Genomic DNA, 7,127 nt, shown 5'->3' on the forward strand with positions numbered 1-7,127 from the left:
GCTAGAGCTTTTCTAATGTCAAGTATCATTTCCTTAGACCATGAGATTGTGCAACTCCCGGATACCGTAGGAATGCTTTGGGTGTATCAAACGTCACAACTTAACTAGGTGGCTATAAAGGTGCACTACGGGTATCTCCGAAAGTGTCTGTTGGGTTGGCAAGAATCGAGACTGGGATTTGTCACTCCGTATGATGGAGAGGTATCTCTGGGCCCACTTGGTAATGCATCATCATAATGAGCTCAATGTGACTAAGGAGTTAGCCATGGGATCATCCATTACGGAACGAGTAAAGAGACTTGCCAGTAACGAGATTGAACGAGGTATGAGGATACCGATGATCGAATCTCGGGCAAGTAACATACTGATGGACAAAGGGAATTGTATACAGGATTGATTGAATCCCTGACATCGTGGTTCATCTGATGAGATCATCTTGGACATGTGGGAGCCAATATGGGTATCCAGATCCTGCTATTGGTTATTGGCCGGAGAGGTGTCCCGGTCATGTCTGCATGGTTCCCGAACCCGTAGGGTCTACACACTTAAGGTTTGGTGACGCTAGAGTTGTAATGGGAATAGTATGTGGTTATCGAAGGTTGTTCGGAGTCCCGGATGAGATCCCGGACATAATGAGGAACTCCGGAATGGTCCGGAGGTAAAGATCAATATATTGGAGGAAGGGTATTGGAGTCCGAAATTGTTCTGGGAGTATCAGGTGACGACCAGCGTGACCGAAAGGTGTTTCGGAGGCCCCGGCAAGTGTTGGGGGGCCTTATGGGCAAGGGGAGGGAGCACACCAGCCCACTAAGGGGTTGTGCGCCCCTCCCACCCCCTCTCACGTAACCTGGAGAGGTGGGGGCACCTCCCATAGGGCAGCCGCCCCTCCCGGCTTGGGGGGCAAGTTTCCTAGGGGTGGGGGCACCCAAACCCATCTAGGGTTTCCCCTATGGCCGCCGCCCCTTCCCTAGGGAACCTTAGGGTCCCCCCTTCCCCCTATATATAGCGAGGGAAAGACAGGGCAGCCGCACCCCCTTCCCTGGCGTAGCCCCTCCCTCCTCCAACACCTCCTCCTCCTTTGTAGTGCTTAGCGAAGCTCTGCTAGAGAACCACGAGCTCCACCACCACCACGCCGTTGTGTTGTTGGAGTTCTCCCTCATCTTCTCCTCTCCCCTTGCTGGATAAAGAAGGAGGAGACATCCCCGGGCTGTACATGTGTTGAACATGGAGGCGTCGTCCGTTCGTCGCTTGATTGGATCTTCCGTGATTTGAATCGCAGGGAGTACGACTCCATCAACCGCGTTCTTGTAACGCTTCCGCTTAGCGATCTTCAAGGGTATGAAGATGCACTCCCTCTCTCTCATTGCTAGCATCTTCTAGATTGATCTTGGTGACACGTAGGAAAATTTTGAATTATTACTATGTTCCCCAACAGTTTTGGCACTATCAGATTTCACAAAAACTTTTGCCATCAAAACAGCTGCTTGTGATCTGGGTGTGGGTTGTTCTCCAGTAAGAAGGCCATCCAATAGCATACCTCAGCAAGCCTTTGGGCCAAGAACAAAAGGTGATGAGGACATCCCAACCATCAATGGTCCAATCACAAGAAGTCGGGCAATGCAAATACATGATCAGGTGAACGCTAACTTAAGTTTATCATTTGACCTTGAAGACATGGTTGTGCATTCACCTCCTTTGTTGTTGGTTGAACTCAGGTGCAATATCGAAGAAGGCCAAACACATATTAGTCCGTGCAAAACAATGTTTTATGGTGGAGAAACAAAGTTAGGAGTTCATGAAGAAACGAGTTGTCTATTGAAGAAACAATGTTCCGATTCTGACAAAACAATGTTTTTCACGAGTTTGGATATCCCAACTTGCGAAGGTTCCCTAAACCCGAGTTTGCTGCTGAAGGAAACATTGTTCGACCCCAATGAACAATGTTTGGTTGGGAACTGCCAACCACCTCCGACGAGAGATTTCCATAAGCTACCTCTTTAAGTCTTGAAGCCAATTAGTCAAACCAAAGTTGGTTCACTTTAACACCTAAGCTGGTTCCAAAGATAGTTTGTTTTCACTCCTATCCAGGGCGGTTGTCCAGATTATAAATAGGCTAGCTCTTCCCTTCGTTGGGGGCTTTTGCCACTTCTATCAAAGACCAAAGACATAGGCTCCTCCTGAGATTGGAGAGCTCTTGTTATCCTTATTCTTGTGATTACTTGAGAAATTGCTCCTAATTCGTGCTCCACAACTACATCATGTTGTGTGGGTTAGAGTTTGTGGTTTCCCTTGCGGATTGCACCTATCATGTGCTCCACGACTTGAGAGTGGTTGTGTGGGGGTAGTATTGTGGGTTGTGGATCGGCTAATGTTCGGATTGCAGGCTTCGGTGAGCATCCTCCTCGTCGGGTTATAATCTCTTATTTTCCATTTTTGGTTGTTTGCAACTAGTTATCCCCATCCATTTACTGATCCTACACCGTGAAGATCGGACCTCCCCTCGAACACCCTCTTCTCCGATGACGGTGTCACATCATCTGGTATTCAGAGCAAGATTTACATGGTAGGATCTATATCGTTGTAGCTAGATTTGTCCTTTTTAGTTTGGGTTTCCCCGTTCTAGAGTCCAAAGCCAAAAATCCACACAAAAAATCCAAGCCTTTGTTGCTGAGATCTAGTTGTTTGCTTTCATCTTTGTGTTTGCACCAAGTTCTATCCAAGGTTGTTGTTGTTGTTTTCTTCAAGTCTTGATGTTGGATCTTTTGTGCTGAAAAAAGAGAAAGCAAAAAAAAGAGATAGAGAGAAAAGAATGGAAAAAAAGCAACAAAAAAGAGCAAAAAAAAGAGAAGAGAAAGTGTGAGAAAGTGTGCAATCATATTCAGTTTGGTGAGAAATTTCAGAAGTTGTAGTGGCAAGTGTTGCAACTCAAACGTGGTGCAAGGATCTACAATTTTTTCTTGTTCATTTGGTTTGCATCGATTGGATCTCACCACTAGCCCTCCTCATTTTACCCCACCTAGAAACATCAGCTTCCTTACTTTTATTCGCCCGTCCACTACTGATTTTCTACCACCACACAACCGCCAAGGAACCATTAGAATTTGGGTAAGCAAGAAGGTGAGCTGAGTGTTTTCCGCATAATTTTTTTCTTTTGTCCACTTGTTTCCAAGAGTTAACATGACAGGATCCAACTCGAGTGTACATGGACATCAACATGTGAAAGATGATCTCCCAAAAACTCATGCGACACTTGGTGATTTGATTGAGGAGAGTATAGTTGCAGCTATGCGAAGGATGTTCGGAGGTCATCTTCCTATCGCGGGCAATGGGGATCAACATCAACACAGCCCCGCTGCCTCGCTGTCCGCCGTCAATCAGCGACATCACATAAACGAGGACCGCCACGATGGTCGTGGAAGAGCTGTAGGAGCTGCTGCCCACAATGTCCGTGTTGTTGGTGCTGAATGGAGGTGTGACAACTTTGCTGCCACCCGTGAGGGTGGGCTGCATGGAAGAGAAGCTTGGGGGTGAGGCCATGACCCCCGCGGGTTTGTTGTTGAGCACGGGCGATGAGCTGCACATGATGGTGATGACATCTCCCTTGAAGATCTCTCCGAGCATGGTGGCGAAGATGAAAGGCATGGGGGGCTATGGACCCTACTCCCCGCCTCGCTGTGGTGCTGTTTTTTGGTCGCAATGGTCATCATTATGACCGTCGTGATCAAGATGACTGCGACAACCAAGCGAGAGTGAAGCTACATGTGCCATCATTCACGGGAAAAGAGGATCCGGATGCATATATTGAGTGGGAGGAGAAGTGTGATCAAATCTTTCACATCCATGGGCTTTCTGAAGCCAAGAGGGTTGATCTTGCTGTTATGGAGTTCTCTGGTTATGCTCTTACATGGTGGAATTAGTTGCAAGACGATTGATTGATATCGGGCAATAATTATATCCGCGGTTGGACTTTGATGAAGCAAGTCATGAGGCGCCATTTTGTTCCATCATACTATGAGAGGCAACTATACAAGCGATTGCAGGAGCTCACTCAAGGTTACGACACTGTTGGAGAGTGCTATAAAGAGATGGAGGTGCTGCTAATTCGAACAAGAACCCATGAAAGTGATGAGGCGAAGATGGCGAGATTTTTACATGGGCTAAATGATGAAATATCAGATTTTTTGGAGATGTTTCCTTATGATACACTACAAGATGTGGTTCATCAAGTTATATGAGTTGAGAATAAGAATATGTGTAATGGTCATACTCGTGCTTTCCAAGGCCGCAACACCACACACTCATGGTAGCGAACACAATGGACATATGGTTCTCAGTTTGAGAGTGCACTACCTAGGCACCCACATGCCTCGATGGCTTCCTCACCTGCTATTCGCAATCAAGATAAGAGGTCATCAGCTACAGCAGGAGTATCCTCCGCTCCACCTCCATAAAAGAGTTCTCATGTAACAACGACATTCAATGCCACAAGTGCAAAGGAAGAGGTCACATTTCTTCGGAATGTCCAAGCAAAAGAACTATGATCATCAATGAACGAGGTGAATGGGAGTCTGAAAGTGACCCTGAAGGTGCAATGATGAAGTGAAAGAGCAGCAAGGTTGGGGAGTAGGAGGAACTATTTTATCTCATGAGGAACTTGATGGTGAAGCTTTGGTTGTATGTCATTCACTTAACGCCCAGGTTGTGGAGGAGGACAAGGGGCAGCGGCATAATCTTTTCCAAAGCAACTCAAAGATATGTCAAGTGATTGTTGATAGTGGCAGCTGCAATAATATTGCAAGCACGGAGATGGTTGAGAAGCTTCAGTTGCAAACAAAACGTCATCCACACCCATACTGCATGCAATGGCTGAATGATTGTGGCATAATTAAGGTGATTAGCAGCGTGCGAATACCAATTTCAGTAGGGACATATCAGGATGTTGTTGTGTGTGATGTGGTGCCGATGCATGCTTGTCACTTGCTTCTTGGACGGCCGTGGTTGCATGACCGTGATGTACAAATTAGCAGACATGCGAATCGCTTATGTTTTGTCCATAGAGGAGAAAAGTTCACTTGGCTACCCATGACATCCGAGGAAGTCTATCTTGATGAGATGAAAAGGAAAGGAAAGAAAAAGGGAGAGAGTGATCATACAGAACGAGTGAGCCAACAACACAGTGAGCGAGTGTTTCCACAGCCAAAAGCTCCACAGACAAATATGACCAAGCCACGGGAAAATAGGGATTAGTTATGATGGCTAGGAAAAGGGATATGCGGGAATTTAAAGAACCTAATACTCCATTCTTTGTACTCATGTACAAGGAAACTTTATTGGCTGCTAATGACTTACCCTCAACTCTTCCTAGTGTTGCTTTTGATCTTTTGCAGGAGTATGAGGATGTGTTTGCCAAGGAGGTGCCACCTGGTTTGCCACGGAAGTGGGGCATTGAACAACAAATCGACTTGGTTCCGGGCACCCCACTACCAAACCGACCACCGTACCGAGCAAACCCAGAGGAGGCGAAGGAAATTCAGAGGCAAGTAGAAGATCTTCTTAACAAAGGGTATGTAAGGGAAAGTCTTTCTCCTTCTGATGTTCCCATTCTTTTAGTTCCAAAGAAAGACGGTACTATGCGCATGGGCACTGATTGTAGATCCATTAACAACATAACCATGAGATATCGGCACCCTATTCCTAGGCTTGATGACATGCTTTATGAACTTTGTGGCTCCACCATATTTTCCAAAATTGATTTGCGAAGTGGATACCACCAGATAAGAATGAAAGAGGGCGACGAATGGAAAATTGCATTCAAGACAAAATTTGGCTTGTATGAATGCTTGGCTATGCCTTTTGGATTAACGAATGCACCTGGTACTTTCATGAGATTGATGAATCATGTGCTTAGATCCTTCATGGGCAAGTTTGTAGTGGTTTACTTTGATGATATATTGATTTATAGCAAAACTTTGGAGGATCATGTTGGACATATAAAATGTGTGCTTGCTATTCTACGGGAGAAAAAGTTGTATGCTAACATGGAAAAGTGCACATTTTGCACAAACAAGGTTGTGTTTCTTGGCTTTGTTATTTCAGCAAAAGGTGTGGAGATGGGTGAAGAGAAGATCAAGGCTATTCATGAGTGGATGCCTCCACAAAATGTGAGCCAAGTACGTAGCTTCATCTGACTTGCGGGTTCCTACCACTAGTTCAACAAGGATTTCAGCACCATTGTTGCACCAATGAATGAGTTAATGAAGAAGGACACTCCATTCCAATGGGGTGATGCCCAAGACAAGTCCTTACCAGAACTGAAGTTGAGGTTGACATAAGCCCAATTGCTTTCACTTCCCAATTTTGGTAAGACATTTGAAATTGAATGTGATGCAAGTGGTGTTGGCATTGGTGGAGTTCTAATGCAAGAAGGTAAACCCATCGCCTATTTTAGTGAGAAGCTTAATGGTCCAACTCTTAATTATTCCGTCTATGATAAATAATTGTATGCACTTGTTTGATCTTTGGAAACATGGCGGCATTACTTGTGGCCTAAAGAGTTTGTGATACATTCTGACCATGAATCTCTAAAGTATCTAAAGGGTCAACTCAAACTGAACCGTAGACATGCAAATGGTGTGAGTTCATAGAATCTTTTCCTTATATTGTCAAGTACAAGAAAGGGAAGGCTAACATTGTTGCCAATGCATTGTCTAGGTGTCATATTTTACTTTCCCAACTTGATGTTAAAATCCTTGGTTTACAAAGCATCAAAGAATTGTACTCTAACGACTCATACTTTGCTGAACCATTTTCAAAGTGCAACAAGGGAAAGGGATTGCGTGATGGATTTCTATTTCGCGCTAACAAATTGTGCATCCCAGATTGTTCTGTTCGTTTGTTGCTTTTGCGGGAGGCTCACGCTGGTGGACTCATGGGACATTTTGGAGCCAAGAAAAATGAAAGTGTGCTCGTTGATCACTTCTTTTGGCCGCGAATGGAACGCTATGTGATGAGATGCGAGATATGTCACAAAGCTAAGTCCCGCTTGAATCCTCATGGTCTCTATACTCCTCTATCTATTCCGAATACTCTGTCGGAAGATATTTCTATGGATTTTGTTCTTGGTTTAC

This window comes from Triticum dicoccoides, chromosome 5A (genome assembly GCF_002162155.2).
Source record: "Triticum dicoccoides isolate Atlit2015 ecotype Zavitan chromosome 5A, WEW_v2.0, whole genome shotgun sequence".
In the NCBI taxonomy this organism is placed as follows: Eukaryota; Viridiplantae; Streptophyta; class Magnoliopsida; order Poales; family Poaceae; genus Triticum; species Triticum dicoccoides.